We start from the raw sequence: 5,478 nt of genomic DNA, 5'->3' as shown, positions 1-5,478 counted from the left end.
TAAAAAAGTTACAACTTTTTGTCTTAAGAAAAAAAGAGGCGCAATCAAATTTTACATCCATATATATCTTTTGAAAATTAAAATTCGAAAATTTTTTCTAAATCCTCCCGGGGACTTCGTTTTCGCACGAAAAAATTTTATGTGCCCTTATTGCATCCGGACCCACAATTGGAAATAAATTTTTTCACTTAACGATAATACAGTAACATTTTTGTAAGAAATATTTAATTTTATGAAAAAATTGTATTTGAATAAATGAAATTTGTTTACACAATGAAACTTAAATTAACCAATGATGAACAATATTTGACTGAAGAAATATTAATAATTATTAATTTGAAAAATTGAGAAAGAAATTATTTTAACAAATTAAATTTGTTTAAATAATTGAAAATTAATAAATCAATATTAATAAATATTTCATTAGACTAATGGTAGAGGAAAGTACTCGAATATGAGATATTCTCGTAATATGAGGAAGCGGGGTATCAGCTGATCTAAGAGACCCACTCTGTTGGTTCTATAACTAACTTGTAGCCCTTGAAGAAAGAGTAATTTCGTGGAATAGTCCATTTTTCATTGGGCTTCGAAAGATTATAGGCGAACTTTTTGTGAAATCGGTGCTGATCGAGTTCTTGGAAGGGAATTCTTTAAACCCTATTTATTATTCATTAAAAATGTATTTAGCAGTCACGTTTGTCTGGAGTGATGGGGATTGAATAACTAAGTAGGAAAATATCGATTTTATTTGAGTTTTTCATTGTACAGGTCAGGCATAGTAAGTGCATAGTTGCACGATGTGATTCTCATAAAATGAGATACCTGTGGTTTTTATAACACTGCGGCTGCGCGGGGGAAATTGGTTACAAAAGTGTTTGTGACTACTGCAAAAACTAAATATATCTAAATAGCAGTAATATTATACTTCGGAAACATAGAGTGAAGTTTTTCGTTAAAAATAATACTTTATTTTGCATTTTATTAGCTATTTTCTGGGGTATCTCATATTATGAGAATAGTTTGACGAGTTTGGAAAAAGGACTTTTACATTTTTTGTATTTTCAGCATAAAAAAAATTTGTCATAAAATTTTTTATTTGAGCTTCTTATGATAAACTAAATTTCCTTTAAAATGACCTATATTACTTATAAATTCAGTACAAAGAATTCCGACAATAACGCCAAACAGAGTTGGTATCTCATATTTGGGTACTCTCCTCTACTAATTTTTAAGAAAAAACGAAATTTCGAAAGAAACATGATTTAAACAAATTAAATTTCTGGAAATAATTGAAAATTAATTAATCAACGTTAAACATATTCTTAATTTGCTCTATTTCAAGCATAGGGATATTCTTGTGTGCAAATTACACAATTCCGGATAAAAATACGATTTATTTTCATGTCCTAAGATGCCTGTTACACATTTTGATTTTTAAGTTCATAAAACTAGAGTAAATGTTTACTGAAACCTTAAAAATACATAGTGTCCCGTATCTCATTTATAATTTATAAATAATTTTAACATAAAGAAAAATGTTAGCAAATTTATCATTTTAAATCTCTCTAATTCTTCTCTTGGTATTACAATATATTTCTTATTTAATAAGCACCTGTAATTTAACGTCGTATTGGGAAGAACTAGTTAACGCTGCTCTGAATTTAGCTTATTCTCTTTACCTTCACTTCTGCACCCTTATCACATGAATTGCTGCTAAACTTTTTCTCTTATTCAATGTTTAGAATTAAAATCGATAGAATGATTTATAGCTTAAAATCCCGTTCTAATTAAAATATACATCATCAATCCGCTTGTTGACATTCTACCAGCAATTTGTATGGTTATGTTCCTAACCAGCAACTAAAGTAGAACGCGTTTAGCTGGAATGAAAAGACAGTTTTTCCACTAAATCTTTTTGTAAGAAAGTTTTCTCTATTATTTAGTATTGTTTTAAAAAACGTTACATACGTTTTCAAAGCAATCATCTATTTATTTATTATATTTAAATAAAATGTATACGTGCTAACTTGTGTAAATGTCAAATTTCTATCCGCTGGGAATTTCAGGTTTTGGCCGCCGCGGGTGCTGACGGTCGTATCCGGCTAATATCAAGGTCATGTCCGTACCCAATAGTATTTCACTAGAAAACTTTCTTCGTAATTATAAACATTTCGATATATACAAACGTTGCATAATCCTTTTGGTATCACTTCCTAAATCCTGAACACGATATCTCAATCCGTATGGACGCAGTGAATACCAAAAAAAAATGAAAATCATTTCATTCTTCAAACAGAAATTTGATGAATGAACTTAGTCACGTGATCTCGACTTTATCGACGTTCAAAGTTTTGTTTTCTTCTCTAGAAATCGCTAAAAATGCTCCAAAAATAAAAATACGTTACGTGTGTGCAGGTACTTATTTGTTGGTTTGCAAGGAATCACAGTAGGGTATTTTGGATTTGTTCGTGCAAATAATCGACAACTCGTCAATTTTCAACTGAATTGAATTTTTTTAAATACTCGTGAAAAAATTTATTGTCTGAGAGATACGCCACCATTACGGTTTGAATCGCCAGCACTTTAAAAAACGTCGACCAACGTCGGCAGTCGTCGGCCGATTTTTAGGCTATTCAGATGTCAGTAATATTTGGTAATTCGTACAAACAATGCTTCATGCTCATTGCTATTTATGTTCTCAACCATTGAAAGTGCAAACCTTTCTATTCTCATTCTATTTTAGCAATAAAAGTTTTAAATAATAGTTAATAAACGTTCATAACGTTAATACTTTAATTTTCAAATTATTCAATCGAGAAACGTAGTACATTGATAAAAAAATTCTGGTCGGTATTTAATTATTTAAATAATAATTTTATTTAAATAAACATAAAAACTGTAAAAAAAAGATTTAAAATTTTATAAAATACTCTTTCGTTGATTTCTTTAGAATAAACGTTTCTCGGTTGAATAATTTGAAAATTAAAGTATTAACGTTATGAACGCTTATTAACTATTATTTAAAACTTTTATTGCAAAAATAGAATTAGAATAGAAAGGTTTGCACTTGTAATGGTTGAAAACATGAATAACAATGAGCATGAAGCATTGTTTGTACGATTTGCCAAATATTACTGATATCTGAATAGCCTCAAACGGGCCGACGACTGCCAACGTTGGTCGACGTTTTTTAACGTACTGACGATTCAAGCCGTAATAGTGGAGTATCTCGCTGACAGTAAATTTATTCACGAGTATTTAAAAAAAAATTCAATTCGGTTGAAAATTGACGAGTCGTCGATTATTTGCAAGAACAAATCCAAAATACCCTACCTTGAGAATGTGCAAATTTTATTGCTTACATTAATTTTTTTAAGGTATAGACGATTTAGTCCAAAATTGGTGTCAGTGCTCAATATACGCGAAAAAAAAATCCGAAATGCATCAAACTTTATGCGCTGCAATCGTCTCGCGTGATCTCGCGTGAGCTTGCACACACACTATCGCGGCATTTAAAATTAAAGAAAAAAACTGCAAAAGAGCAAGTTGCGGGTCAGAGGGATCCATTTAGAGGCGAAAAATATTTTATTGTCAAAGCACGATAAGAAAACAGCACATTTGATCGCTGAGTCTTGCGGTGCTGCAACGAGCTATTTGCGGAGATTGTAGACCAGGCTTTACCGAATAGTCCAGACGCCAGCCCCATTTCGATCGGATCGGCGAGGTACATTCGATTTTTTTTATTCTTGTGTAAAATGATCTCCTGATTCCAAAACTATGTAGCAGAACTCTGGAAAATGTGCCGTTCTCAAGATATTCGCAATTAATTATTCTTTTATAAATGATTAATTGGACGTTTAAAATTTGGAATTTTTTTTCTCCTCTTGTTATACAAGCTCATGAAAAGCAATAGTTGTTTCGGCGTTTTTTCACCCTGATGAACATTTATTGCACAAAGTTAATTAACGTGTAAAATAAGTGACCCAAAGGCGTAGGAGCCGTAGATCCTATGCAAGGGTTACGGGGGCACACTGAAGCTGTATCACAAACTTCGGAAACGTAAAAACTACGTTCTTACGCCTTTGGGTCTAGGGGCTACATGCCATGTGTGCGCGTCGGCCTGCTGTCAAGTTTACTGCATTACTAATAGGCCTATTGTCATCCTGCAGAAAAAAATAGATTTTAATAACTTTTCAAGGAATAAAAAAACAATAAACTAATTTATATGACTGAATTCGTAGTAATTTTTGAAAATTTTCAGATTTTATCCCGCCTGTCTATCGCAAACAGAAGCAGGGATGGGCGCTCAACATTTAAACAATTGTGTGGGTCCTCATATTTAAATCCCAGTTGGCATAAATTTAAACAATTTAATTATCATTTCGGATAAACTTTCATTTATCAAGTATGTGAATATAGTTTCTTGCAGAAATGTTACCTCAAATAATAATTCGCTCAATGAAAAATGACTATTTGTTGTAACGCGATAAAATGACTTGTAAAAAAAGCACTGTTATCTCGCAAATTATTAACTTCAGAGGAACAGTGTTTATTACAAAATTGTGTGTTTGAGTTGGTGCTTTGAAAATAGCCTTACTTTTTCCATTCGTAAAATACTTTTTTGTTTATTGATAAACGTATTTTTTGTGACTTATTTTATACGTTAATTCACTTTGTGCAATAAATATTCGTCGGAGCAAAAAAACCATTATTTGATGGACCCTACTATAAAAATACATCAAATAAGGCTTGCACCTGCTTACATACAAGAAATACTTCAAAGAGAACAGGCTGAACAGTTTGAAATATATGAACTATTGGATGAACGTGGACTCATTCGAGTGCGCATGTATTCCCGATTCAGAAATGTTACCAAATACCAACTATAGATAGCATATATTGAACAAGACTTTAGCAGAAAAAAGAATAAGGACTTTGCAAATAAAAAACTTATCGAAACTATCTGAGAGTTTTATTGCACATGTAAAACTGGAGCTAGAACCCTTGGTTCATGTGCCCACATTCCGAGCATATTATGGTATTTAGGGTATGTACGACATTAGTCAGAGCGGATTAAATATCCTAAGACCGCCTTACTTGAAAATCTCATTGAAGCAGGTCACATACTGGACGGATCTATAGTCTTGTCTTAACCGACTGGACCAATATCACGTATTGCGCGAGCATTCCATTTAGTGATCCTGGGATTCAAAACTCAGATATTAGGAATCACAATTTTTCATCCTCGTGCCCGTCACGCAATGGGTGATTCTGATCAGCAGAATCACCTTTTTCCTACTTGAATCTACATTAAAAGAATGTATACAAAATCTCCAAATGAGATACGACTGCTTTCTTTATTTATTTTTAGTTACTGAATGAGTATCTGCCCCAGAGGAAGCTTAAAAGAATAACATAGTGACGTTTATTTTCTTTGAACCACTGGATTTAAATCATCAATACTTATAACCACATTTA

This window comes from Belonocnema kinseyi, chromosome 5, assembly GCF_010883055.1.
Source record: "Belonocnema kinseyi isolate 2016_QV_RU_SX_M_011 chromosome 5, B_treatae_v1, whole genome shotgun sequence".
In the NCBI taxonomy this organism is placed as follows: Eukaryota; Metazoa; Arthropoda; class Insecta; order Hymenoptera; family Cynipidae; genus Belonocnema; species Belonocnema kinseyi.
Note: the sequence above shows the minus strand (reverse complement) of the source record.